Source organism: Chlorocebus sabaeus, chromosome 9 (assembly GCF_047675955.1).
Source record: "Chlorocebus sabaeus isolate Y175 chromosome 9, mChlSab1.0.hap1, whole genome shotgun sequence".
NCBI classification, from domain to species: Eukaryota; Metazoa; Chordata; class Mammalia; order Primates; family Cercopithecidae; genus Chlorocebus; species Chlorocebus sabaeus.
Window position 1 is genome coordinate 76,313,796 of NC_132912.1, and position 14,211 is coordinate 76,328,006.

General features: G+C 37.2%; 1 long non-coding RNA gene across 2 annotated transcripts in view; it reads right to left on the bottom strand.

The window, feature by feature from the left end:
- Positions 1 to 14,211, bottom strand: part of LOC140712402 (uncharacterized) — a 390,575-nt gene that overhangs the window by 140,037 nt on the left and 236,327 nt on the right. For both annotated transcript variants that reach the window (XR_012093989.1, XR_012093988.1), the window contains exon 3: positions 2,890 to 2,954. This is a non-coding gene — a long non-coding RNA (uncharacterized lncRNA). The remainder of the gene's footprint in view (positions 1 to 2,889; positions 2,955 to 14,211) is intronic.

The window sequence follows — 14,211 nt, forward strand, 5'->3', positions numbered from 1 at the left end:
AAGCTAAACCCAGGCCCACGACCAGGAGAAAAACTGTGCTGAGTAGCCAACGTTCTTAGTCTTGGCCTGTGATGCTGGGACTTTGCTTCTCCAGGTTGATTTGGGAATAATTGAATGGTCATTTATCTCACGCCTCTCTGAATAATCATTCCCATTTCTTCATCCATGCTTTTGCTCATGAGAAACAGTAAAATGTAGTGGTTAGAAGGTGAGCTCTGGAGCCAGATGGCCTTGATTTGAATACTGGCTCCACTGTTTTTAGGTTGCGTCCCCTGAGGCAGGTTACTTAACATATCCAGGATTCATTTCCTCTGCAACCAAGTAGAGTGATAATAGTATTTAGATCACAAAGTTGGTGTGAATGTTAAATACATTAATGCCTGGAAAGCATTTGGAATAGTGTATGGTGCAGCCTAATTACTTAATCAATGTCAGCTACACTGAGGACACTGCGTGTGACATGATGAGGAGTTGGAATTTCCTCTGAGTGCATCTATAAGCCAATACAGAAGTCTAAGCAGGAGAATGGTGTGACCTGATTTATTTCTTAAATATCACTCGAACTGCTCTGAGGAGCCGTATTGGAGGGGAATAAGTGGCAATGAGGAGAGGAGTTAGGAAGCCATCACAGTAGACCTGGAAAGGAGTGATGATGGCTTAGGGCAGGTGATGGCTTACCCTAGACAGAGTGAGCAGGATAAGCTATATTTTGGGGTTGAAAATGAGATGTGCTGATGGACTGCATGTGGGAGGTGAGGGGATGGAAGAAATCCATGATGATTTTAGGTTTCTAGCTTTGGTTGTGGAAGCTTAATGATCTCATTTACTGAAATAGAGAAGATTATAGGAGGAACATATTTTGGAAGAGAAATCAAACTTTCCTTGAGGAATTTTAAGCTTCAGATGTCTATGAGATGTCCAAATAGAACTCTGAATTAGCCTGGACTTTAAACCTGGAAATCATATGAAATATCTATATGGAGACATAAACTTTCACCAGCGTATAGATCTTTAAAGTCACAGATAGCAGCGATATCTGCTGTGGCACTGGGGTCGACATAAAAGAGAAAAGAGGGCAGAGTCCTAACCGACTCCAAAATTTTCAGATCAGAGAGAGAAGTATATCAAGTGAAGGTCACTGAGAAGAGCAACCAGGGAAAGAGGAGGAAAACTGGAGAGCGTGGTGTCACCAAAACAGAAGAGATTGTATCAAGAAGAATAAGGTCTTCTGATACATCAAAGACTGCTGGGTGGTCTAGTAAGATGAGAACAGAAACCTGGATATTAGATTTGGTGACATGGAGGCCTATGTGACTTGGACAAGAATGCATTTGGTGGAATATTGGAAAGAAAGGGCTAAATGGAAATGAGTTAAAAAGTAAGTGGTGGTGAAAAAAAAAATGGAGGCTTTGTAGAGAAGTTTGATATTGAAGGGAAGAGCAAAAGGCTGCGGAACAAAGAGACAGACTCCACTTTCCATGCTTTCAGCCCCAAGCACTTTCACACCCCACCCGCCTCTGGGCAAGGGAAGAAAAAAGCCACGGGCTCCCTCTGGTGGTGCTGGTGGGAAAGTTCAAAGCACACAAACCTCAGGCAGCAGGCAGGCCCCCACCACACACCACTCCAGCCTCCATCTGACCAATACAAGCCAAGCCACTCACCTTGCTTTACCTTGCTTCACTTCAGACTGGGCAGGAACCCTTCTCTGTGGAGAATCCTTTTGATGTTTATTGTAAAAAAATACACTTTCTTTCATCTCTTATTAATGCCTATGTGTCATTCATGTCAAACATCTGTACAATTTCCTGGAAGGGGCTGCCCAGTATCCAGCAGAGGCCACTAAGCACCCAAATGAAACACAGACAGAAGCAGGATTTGGGGCCAAGGGACAATTGGGCATTGTTTTAATGGAGATAGGAAGACAGAAAACATGTCTTTATGCTGATGGAAAATATCCAATAGAGGATGAGAGATTGATGAAGCAGGAGAAAGAGGGCATAACTGCGGGAACAAAGTACTTGCTTTGTGTGGTAGAGAGGAGGTGAGGTCCAGAAGACAAGGGCAGAGGCTGGCCATCCACAGGAAGAGAGAAATTTCCTCCACTGTAACAGAAGAGAAGAGTAGAAGATGGGTTTTCAACTCAAATATCCCATCCTTGGGCCAAATAATCTAAGTGAGTGCAGCAGCAATGGTGTGCAAGACAAGGAGTGACTGAGTCAATGAGAAGTTAGAGAGAAAATGTATACAAGTCTGAGAAGTGCAACCTGTCTACGGGCCAACAGGTTGCAAACCCTGGGGCTGCACATATGCTCCAGAATCAGTGGCATTCCCCTTTTGGTCCCTCTGAATTACTCCTGTCATTAATTTCCCATGAAAACATGAGACTGGTCAGAAGACAAAGACTATACACCTGAATGGTCAATAGCAGCTTCATAATGGTTGTCCAGATTCCCACTGCAACCTCCCAAGCTTCACTTTTATCTTCATCCCAGGAAGGGTTTCTTACTAAGAGATTGTGGGAATTTCAGTGATAGCCACAAATAACAATAATTTCCATTTTCATTTTTATTTCATTTTAAAGTTTTTTTCAAACCATTGTATTAGTTGTCTAGATATCTAAAGGTAAACGGTTAGTTATTGACTCCATATATGTGTTTTCCTTGAGATTCATGAACTGTATTTTCAAACTAGGAAAGCAATTCGTAATTCCTTTGGAAACAGCATGCTGAATAGAAATGAGTATATTTCCACAGAAATGGACTCATTACTCTGCCAGTATTGCATAGGGCCTTATGAATAATTGTTATAAACCAAAGGGGTCTTACAGGAAAAAAAAAAAAGTTTGCATTTATCTTATACTTTTGCATGGAAAACAATTTATCCTCTTACATTTAATTTGCTTCGGTGGTGTTTGCTATTTTCCTTGTGCTCAAAAGACCAGCACAGTCTGAAATCTGGAAATGTAAAAGAAATTTTAAATATATATTAGTATAAAATATATTAACAATATAAAATCAATAGTCATTATAGCTTGAAAATTTTTTGATCTTTTTACTCTAAAATGTAATCTAAATAATGACAAAATAAATATTGAGCTGAAGAAAAGAAAAAGAAAACAGCGATTTTCATGTCTGCTATGTGGCAGGCACTAGGTTTGATGTGTTGTATGTGAGTCAATTTCTTGGAAGTGAGTATTATCTGCACAGATGAGAACACTGAGGTTCAAAGAGTTTAAATAATTTGTCCAAAGTAAAAAAAAAAAAAAAAAAAAAAACCTAGAAAATGGTAAAGCCACAGTGTAAATATAGGCCTCATTTTAAAATTTTTTGTATTGCTTCTTCCCAAAATAGAGGTTAAAGGAAAGGTGAAAGATTCCCATTAAACTCAAAAACTCATAACATCAAATAATTTTAGACATTTGACATTTGATGATTGACAATGACAGAGTTATCTCCTTTTAAATCTCTGGAATTGGATGTGGTTAATATTCATGTAGAAGTCATGAATCTTTAACTGTTGTGATTAATCAACATTTCCTTCCTTTAATCTAATTACTGCCTTTATGTTTTCATGGTCAGAAAATAGGAGCAAAAATAAAGGAGGGAAGGTGAAGGTGATAAGGATCCCTTAGTATAACTCTCTATGATTACACAGTGTTACCTATACTCCAAGTCAGCACACCAGTGTTTAACAGTACAGAGATTAGAGCCCTGTAGAACGTCAATTTTAAAAGTCTCTAGAAAGGGCAGTTTGGTGAATTGACATAATATCTTCAAATTGCAAACAAAATGAAGCACTCTTACACTATTATTTTAAAAGGAAACATTCACATCTGTCCTCATGCTGAGGCAGTCATCCTTTCTACTGCCTTTTTTTTTTTTTTTTTTTTTTTTAGACAGAGTCTCACACTGTCACCCGGGCTAGAGTACAGTGGCACGATCTCGGCTCACTGCAACCTCTGTCTCCCAGGTTCAAGTGATTCTCCTGCCTCAGCCTCCCAAGTAGCTGTGATTACAGGCGTGTGCCACCATGCCTGGCTAATATTTGTATTTTTAGTAGAGACAGGGTTTCACTATGTTGGCCAGGCTGGTCTCAAAATCCCGACCTCAGGTGATCCACCGACCTCGGCCTCCCAAAGTGCTGGGATTACAGGCGTGAGCCACCACGCCCAGCCTTTCCTGCCTATTTTTAACTGACCATACAGCATTGCTGCTCTAGTTGATTTTAGAATTTAGGTAAGACATAGAAGCTGTCTTATGTTGTAGTAAGAAATAAGTTAAACATCTCAGGGCTTAACACAGCAAGAGCTGTTCTTCATGTTGCATGTCCATTGCACATTGGCAGTGGGGGCTGATGGAGCAGCCACCAAGCTAGAGCTTTGTTGGTCAGACTGACAGAGTGACACAGCATAAAGAATCAGAGATGAGCTCTCAAGACTTCTACCCAGAACTCACGACTTCCTTTTTTTTCTTATTTATTTATGTGTTTGTTTATATTCATAAGACACAAGTGGAATTTTGTTGCATCCATAGATTGCATGATGGTGAAGTTAGGGCTTTTAGTGTATCCATCACCCAAATAACATATATTGTACCCATTCAGTAATTTCTCATCATTCACTCCCCTCCTACCCTCTCACCCTTCCACAGTCTCCACTGTCTATCATTCCACACACTACATTCATATGTACACATTATTTAATTCCCACTTATGAATGAGAACACATGGTATCTGTCTTTGTGTCCGACTTGTTTCACTTAGGACAGTGGCCTCCAGTTCCACCCATGCTGCTGAAAAAGACATGATTTCATTCTTAGTTATGAATAAATAAGATTCTATTTTGTCATCTAATGATATACATTTTTCTTTATCCAATCATTCATTGATGGATACAGGTTGATTCCATATCTTTGCTATTGTGAACAGGGCTGCTATAAGCATAGAGCTGCTGGTATGCTTTTGGTATAATGAATTATTTTCCTTTAGATACATACCCATTAGTGGGATTGCTGGATCAAATAAAAATAGTAATTCTATTTTTAATTATTTGAGAAATCTCCATACTATTTTCCATAGAGATTGTACTAATCTACATTCCCGCCAACAGTGTACAAGAGCTCCCTTTCCTCCACATCCTTACCAGCATCTGTTATTTTTCGTCTTTTTAGTAATAGCCATTCTGACTGGTATAAAATGATATTTCATTGTGGTTTTAATTTGCATTTCTCTGATGATTAATGATGAGCTTATTTTCATATGCTTATTGGCCATTCATATGTCTTCTTTTGGAAAAAAATGTCTATTCATGTCCTTTATCCACTTTAAAAAAAAATAACTTTATCGAGATATAATTCACATACCATACAGTTCACCCATTTCAAGTATACAATTTAACGGCTTTAAAAATATTAAGAATTGTGTATCCATCATCACAGGCAATTTTAGAACATTTTTATTACTTTCCCTTACAATTCTTAATTGCCATCCCCCCCAATTCTCCCATCCTCCTATCCTTAGGCAACCAATAAACTATTTTTTGTCTCTACAGAGCTGCCTATTCCAAACATTTCATATAAATGGAATTATACAATATGGTCCTTTGTGACTGGCTTCTTTCACTTAGCATAATGTTTTATTTATTTTTTTAATTTTTATATATTCAGGGGGTATAAGTGCAGATTTTTTACATGCATATATTATGTAGTGGTAAAGTCTATTTTGTCCACTTTTTAACGGGATTATTTGTGGGTTTTTTTGTTGAGTATTTTTAGTTCCTATTTCATAGTTCAAAATAAATCATGTGATCACAGCAAACTTCAAAGGAGCATGGAAGTGCAGTGTTGAAATGTGTGCAAGGAGAAAACCTGAAACACTTGGTAGAGAGCACTGGTAACCTCACCATAATTACTTCTTATGCCTTAAACTTTCTGTTACCAGGGAGAATCACAATAAAAGATAGAATATCAGAAGTTAAGAATCCAATCAGCAAACAAAGAAATTTTTTCACAAGTCTACCTTGAATGTGTAAATTGAGCCATAAATTAAGAACAAGATGTGTTTACCAAGGAAAGAGAGAGAAAATTCCACTTGAGAATGGATCATTGAAAACTCAAAATGAATTTTTTCTTAGGAGCAAGATTACACATGGCATTTGTGTTCCTCTATTGATCTACAAGGGTTTATTTAATCTATACATAAAATAAAATTAGAACTACAAAGAGTGTTCGCCTTAAGATTGGGGATCTAGGAGCAGAAAACATTACAGTTAAAATAAAAAATAAAAAGAGGTAGAAATGAGAAAGCTTTCCTTATTGCCTTTGAGTCACAGGCTTGACCCCAAGAAACATTTTTAATGATAAAGTTGACCCTGTTAACTGTGTACCACCAGATACCATTGTCTTTACACAGTCATAAACAACACAGAACCCTCCACTCAGAACTGTTGGAATCTCTAATGTTGTGCCAAGATCCAAAATTATTTCCTCCTTTATCCAGTACCAATTTCTTCCAGCTTAATGCATTGATCTTAGCTAATCATTAAGTGAAAAAGTGTGGTTTAGTGCAAAGAGGATATAGATAAGCATCAGGGAATATGGATTCTAATCTAATCTCAGCTCCAGAATATAATTCCCAGGTTACATTTTTTTTTTTTTTTTTTTTGAGACAGAGTCTCACTCTGTTGCCCTAGCTGGAGGGCAGTGGCATGATCTCGACTCACTGCAACCTCTGTCTCCCGGGTTTAAGCGATTCTCCTGCTTCAGCCTCCCCAGTAGCTGGGACTACAGGCTCTTGCCACCATGCCCAGCTATTTTGTATTTTTCGTGGAGACAGGTTTGACCATGTTGGCCAGAATGGTCTCAATCTCGTGACCTCGTGATCTGTCTGCCTCAGCCTCCCAAAGTGCTGGGATTACAGGCATGAGCCACCGCGCCCAGCTGCCCAGGTTACAATTTTGTGATATATTTTTATAAGTTTCAGTTTATTAATCTATAATACAGAAAGCAAAATACAGAACAAACAACTGGCATAGAATCAAATGAGATAATAGGAAAAAGCCTTCTTTCAGAATTCTGAAAATAGCATAGAATTTTGTAAGGTGTGGGTATGATGATGGTGATAATCATGATCATCATGATGATAATATAGAAAGTAATGAGATTAAGACCATGTATAATATTTGAAAAACTGATTCTTCTATAACCCAAACATGGATACTTGCGTCTTCAAAAGAAAGCTTATTATCCCAATCATGTTAGTTTCTTGAAAGCAGAGACTGTTTCTTTCGTCTCTGTCAGTCATGGTGCATAGCATATACTCAGTAAATGTTGTATTGCTCCAAAGAATAAAGAAAAAGATAATGTGGGCTAAAGCATAGAACATAGCCTATGAAATGGAAAGAAGAAACTATCCTGAAAGGGACAAAAGGAAGGTGGATCCAGGAACTGAGTGAAGATCAGGCTTCACAAGGTTGAGGGTGGTTTCATGTCCATAGGGCCCTTGAAAGACAGGAATAGGAAGACAGTCTTTGTAAAGCAGAGAGCAGCAGAGAAATGGTTCAGTATCAAGCAATAGCAGTTATACACAAGCCACAGAAAGTGATGTTCGAAAGTAATGAACCTTTCAGGAGAGTGACTTTTTAACCATATTTTTAGGTATCCTTCAGTAAAAAATTAGCAGCCAGGCATGGTGGCTCACTTTTGTAATCCCAGCACTTTGGGAGACCAAGGCAGGCAGAGCTCGAAGTCAAGACATCAAGGCCATCCTGGCCAACATGGTGAAACCCCATCTCTACTACAAATACAAATATTAGCTGGGCGTGGCGGCACACACCTGTATTCCCAGCTACTCGGGAGGCTGAGGCAGGAGAATCACTTGAACCCATGAGGCAGAGGTTGCAGAGAGCCAAGATCACACAACTGCACTCCAGCCTGGCAACAGAGCCAGACTCAGTCTCAAAAAAAAAAAAAAAAAAAAAAAAAAAAAAAAAAAAAAAAATTAGCAAGTTTCTAAATGGCTAAGTTTTCAATATTTCTGTATGAGGGGATCTTCCCTTTCATCCTCCCATTGGTTTTTCTTCCTGGTTATATTACATTACATTATATTGTATATAAATATATACTATATTATATATACCAGGCTGGATGAAGGCATAGTAATTCAAAGTCAAGAAATGTATCTTCCTACTTCGTTTTCTTACTTCCCTGGCTTCATTTCTCAGGGAGATAATTAGAAGTTCAATGTTGAGCTCATCATTCTTTATTACTTAGCTGGACTGGCCCAAAATTTACCTTCAAAAGTGATTTTTGCTGGGTAAAGTGATGATTGGAAATGAATGACATGAGATCACACCATATTATTTTTTCCAAATTCTGATTTCTAAGTATTTGCAGAATGAGAAATAATGTTAATATATAAAATATATATTGCATATATCATTAATATATGTATACACTGATATATACATTAACTTGCTATACACATTCCCTATATAGCTTAAAACCCAAGTGGTTATCGGTAACTTGTTATCGGATGCTTTATATAAAAGTAAATTACACATGCACAGAATAAATAACTGTGAGCTTTGAATGAAGCATTTGATGGGTAGCAAAAAATGTATAAAGAAGTGACAGTGCAGCTTTTGTCAATCAAGGACAGGATTAATTACCAGCAATATGGACAGCCTAATGAGACAGGTTGATTAATAGGATGGAGATATGGAGTCTTTCTAGTCCTTCACTTGCCTTGTCCTCTACATAAAAATCAAACTTCTTCTTCCAGAATTCCACTTAATCAGGCACACTGAAAGCACAGAACTCCAATGACCCCAAGAGAGAGCTTTTCATTTCATGACAGAATTGATTAAAAGACACTTTGCACCTAGCTCTAAGTTAAGGGGAAAAGAGTAAGATTAGAGAGAGGCTATTTCTCTCAATAATTTTTTAAGTGTCACATTTGAGATAGATTTATATGTAATATAAATTATACATTATTTATATGTAATATAATTACACATTACATTATATGTAATATATTATATATAAACATTATTTCTGTAATGAACTTCTATTCTGCAAATACTTAGTAATCAGAATTTGGAAAACATAATGTGGAGTAATCTCATATCATTCATTTCCAATCATCACTTTACCCAGCAAAAATCACTTTTGAAGGTAAATTTTGGGGCAGTCTAGCTGAGTAATAAAGAATGATGAGCTCAACATTGAACTTCTAATTATCTCCCTGAGATATGAGGTCAGGGAAGTAAGAAAACGAAGTAGGAAGATACATTTCTTGACTTTGAATTACTATGTCTTCATCCAGCCTAATCAAATGGGAATGAATTCAAGAAAGATGGTGGCTACAATACAACTGGCAAAAAAGCCCAAACTGTTTACCTTTATGGCATAGAGGCTGATCAAAGCTACATACTAGTCTTTACTCCACTCTATCCCTCCTCTCTAGCTCCAGTCCTGGTCTAAATAAATCTCTAGAGATCTTATCTGGTCTGAGTACTCTATGATTTAGAAAATTCACAGTGTAGCAGATAATATTTTCAAAAAGTTTTGCGACAGCAATATTTTTATATTTCCACATTCTCTTCCAGAAACTTGCTGCTCCTCATTAAAATTCAGACTGTTTTCTGTCCCCTTGAACCAAAAGAATGTGGTAGACATGATATTGTGCAGCTTGCAAAGATAGCTTGTAAAATACGACATGGCTTGTATTTGGTGCTGTCACTCAGAATGTTTGCCCTTTCAATCCAGTTGCCATGCTGTGGGGAAGCCAAATGAGCTCACACAGACAGGCCCATAAGGGGAGGAACTCTGACCAACAGCCACATGAGTGAGCTTGGAGCAGACACTCCAGCCTCAGTCAAGCCTTAAAATGATCACAGACCCACTTGACATCTTGACTCTCTCTCATGAGAGAGCTTGAATCAGCACCACTCAACAAGGTTTATTATTTTAAGTCACTAAATATTGGAGTAATTTGTTATGCAGCAATAGATAACTAATGCGTCTTCCCATTAGGGTTATATGACTGGAGACAATGACTTTTTAACCATACACATGACATACATTAAAACATGGTAAGGTACAAATTTTCATTTACAAGATACCATAAGTTCTAGGGACCTAACGTACTGCATGATAACTACAGTTAGTAATGATATATTGTCTACTTGAAATTTGCCGACACAGTAGACCTCAAGTGTTCTCAATACTCTCCAAAATAGTAGTTATGTCAGGTGATGAATATGTTAATTAGCTTGATTCTGGTTATCATCTCACAATGTATATGCATATCAAAACATCACATTGGACATTTTAAGTATGTGCAATTTTTATTTGTCAACCATACCTCAATAAAGGTGGGGAAAAGTAAAACATGGCAAGGTAACTACTCGGTGCTAGCATTAACAATAAAGGCAGCCCAGATGCAGTGGCTCAAGCCTGTAATCGCAGCACTTTGGGAGGCCAAGACAGGATTTCTTGAGCCCAGGAGTTCAAAACCAGCCTGGGCAGCATAGTGAGACCTCGTCTCTACAAAAATTTTTAAAAATTAGCTGTGCACAGTAGCATATCCCTGCAGTTTCACCTATTAAGGAGGCTGAGGCAGGAGAATTGCTTGATCCCAGGAGTTTGAGATTTCAATGTGCCGTGATCACATCACCCAGTACACTCCACCCTGGGTGACAGAGCAAGACCATGTCTTTAAAAACAAAAAAGAAAGGAAAGAAAGGAAAGGAAAGGAAAGGAAAGGAAAGGAAAGGAAAGGAAAGGAAAGGAAAGGAAAGGAAGGAAAGAAAGAAGGAAAGAAAGAAGGAAAGAAAGAAGGAAAGGAAGAAAGGAAGAAAGGAAAGAAAGAAGAAAGAAAGAAAGAAAGAAAGAAAGAAAGAAAGAAAGAAAGAAAGAAAGAAAGAAAGAAAGAAAGAAAGAAAGAAAGAGAAAGAAAGAAAGAAAGAAAGAAAGAAAGAAAGAAAGAAAGAAAGAAAGAAAGAAAGAAAGAAAGAAAGAAAGAAAGAAAGAAAGAGAGAGACTGCATGCGACACGAAAGGAACCAGGGAGAAGGAAGTCTCCATATGAGCAGGAATAAAGTATTTCCAAGGAGACCAGAAACAGTACATATAAGAGAAAGACCCAGAGAAGGTGGTGAAGGAGAACAAAACAGCAACTAGAGAAAAGAAAGGAACGTTGGTTTTCAAGGCATGTTTTCAGGCAGCTGAAATTACACCAGGTGTCTGTGACTGCTGAAAGCAAGGGAAGTGACACCCATGTCCAAGAATCCTGATTCATAAGACTCCCCAGCACAAGTCAGTATAGAAAGGAAACCAGGAAACACTGTGGCTTTTCAATTACAATGAGTGAAGCAAAGGACACTGAAAAGTCAGAATTTCGGCAGCATGAACAAGTCACTTTTCGTACTCATGACAATTCTGTTTTGTTCTGTTAAGAGACTTGTGTGAAAACGCTATGACATGGATGCCAGCAAAAGTGTAGTGGGGGATCATTTTTACTTCAAATGCCCTCAGGGTCTCTGTGAGGGAAAACTGTGCCAGAGAAGAAATATCTCATACAAGAACAGACCATGGGTAAACCACAGAATGGTTTTTTGTTTTTTTGTTTTGTATCCTGGGCCACATTATGAATAATGAGCAACTTCTGAGTAAAATAAAAGAAATAACAGCATGGATGCCATATTTTAGGTTTTCTTAAGAAATCCTTGAGATCATGTGTATTTTAGAATTCAGAACCTTTTGGAATTTTGAAATGTAATCTGTGTACATGCCAAGCATATCAAGTCAACCATAGAAATATTATTAGGTAAATATCTACCATTAATCAATACCTACTTTTTAACCAGTCAGTGTGTTAATCTTATTTGATTCTTCCATCTGCTCTGAAAAAATGATAAAACTGAGGACCATAGAGATTCTCAAGATCACAGGACTGATAAGTAAGCATATTTAGGACTCCATCTTGGACCAGACTTCAAATCCTCTGCCTTTAATCACCCTACTGTACTGCAAAAAATTCAAGACGTGTCGAGTTTTGTGTGTGTGTGTGTGTGTGTGTGTGTGTCTGCGTGTGTTCGTTTTATGTTTCTGTTTCTGTTTCTTTTCATAGAAGTAATAACAATGTTAAATAACTTAGGAAAGATTACCTATAATTTACTATCCTGACATCAGTTATCACCTTTGTTTATCTTGTTTTTGGTCTTGTATCAGGATAGAACCCCCAGGAAGAGCCACAGAAAACAATAACTTCACTTGGGATGGGAGTGCAGACAGGGACAGTGGTGGTGACCATAATCTAAGATTGATAAAAAGGAACAGCTAAAGAGAAATGGACATCATTTCCCCTACTTTTTTGGAATTGTGAGTATGTGCAGAAGAGTAAATTCAAGCTCTTAGAAGCAGAGCTTAGAATGGTAGTTGCCAGAGTCTGGGAGATTGGGGAGATGTTGGTAAAAGGATACAAAATATCAGTTAGACAGGAGGAATAAATTCAGGAGATATTTTACATATCAGGATGACTGTAGTTAATAACAATGTATTACATACTTAAAAATTGCTAACAGGGTAGATTTTAAGTGTTCTTACCACAAAAAAAACCCATGATAAGTAGATAAGGTAATGTATATTCTAGTTAGCTTGATTTAGCCATTCAACAACATATACATATATAAAATCATCATGTTCTACACAATAAATTTATGCAATTTTTATTTGTCAATTAAAAAAAGAAGAGCAAACAGCGATAGAACTCCAAAGAGGGGTTTTCTTTGCAAATACTATGGATGATTTCAGACAGAAATTTAGGTTCTCCAGGTAACAGGAACAGAATCAACTAAAAAATAACAACAAAGGACCAACTGGCAAAATGGTTTAATACCAGCAGATTTCTGGAAGTACTATACATATCAGAGCATAGAACCAAAGTGATCTACTGGGATATTCATTGTAGGAAGTTATGCACCATAAAATTGCATGACATGACATGTGTTGATAATTTTAAAGAAGGCTCTTTCTAAAATATTGTCTTAGGAACATTGGCAAGTGGAAAATCAAGGTGCTTCACTGCATAGCTCATTGTCACCAGAGTTAGGTAAATCCCCAAACAAGGTGAAATATGTTCCTGCCTCCGAATCTCAGCTCTGCAGCAAACCAGATCATAATAGCAACATCTTTGACACTAAGGTCACCCGTTCATGAAACTTAAACTCTTCTTAAACAATTGCATTATGTAATAACTCTACTAGAAAAAGATAAATTTATATCTTAAGCTAAAGCTTCCCAATGACAAACCATCATGTGGATAGTAATTTGATGTAAATGTAAGGAAGGGTGCTAAAAATAATAAATGTGTTAGTTCAGGCACAGGAATTGGGATAACATTAACCAAGAAGATAAATTAACATCTTAAACACAAAAGCAATGATCAAACTACCATAGTTTCCCCTGATCAGCTACTCCCACATGCAGGAGAAGCACCAAAATCAGCAGTCAGTTATAAATATTAGAAAACGGTGCCTTAGAAATTCATGAGTCAGGGGTAGAGTCACAGAAAACTGTAGATAATAACTTTCTGTTAAATAAAATTTTTAAGTCTGCGTCAGCACTTAAGAGTAAGGATGGAGTCTGAGCTTCTCTACAAGATAAAGATGTCTGAAATTCATATCTGTTTAGAGAAAATTAAATCTAGTTTAATTTGCTATGGCCATTAATGCCTTTAAACATGGCAGAGTATCTGACTTGAAACACATTATTATTGAAATATAAAAAGTGCCTAATTCATGGACTTGATGATTATTTTTTACTTTCTGTAGACATTAGCTGCATTAAGTCTACAGCTCTGACACTGTAATTTCCTGGAGGTAATAAATGTGATGTTCTTGACATAATATTATCAAATACCTCATTCCCAGCAATGCTTGGAATAGAGTTCCATCCCTAAAAGTGTATGATTTCAGAGCTAATAAGTCGATACTAAATCTCTCATTTATCCTTTCACAAGGACAATCTGTTAAAAAATAATGCACAGGTTTTCATTCAAAAATTGAAGTATGGAGTATGAAATCTTAGTATTTCTCTTCTGAATTTTAATCATTCAAATCCTTCCCATTTATCCCTTTATTTAGATGGCAAGCTCTTGCTTCTCCTCTAATATCCAGTCCCAATGTTCTCTCCTTCTTGAACCCTTTCCAGAT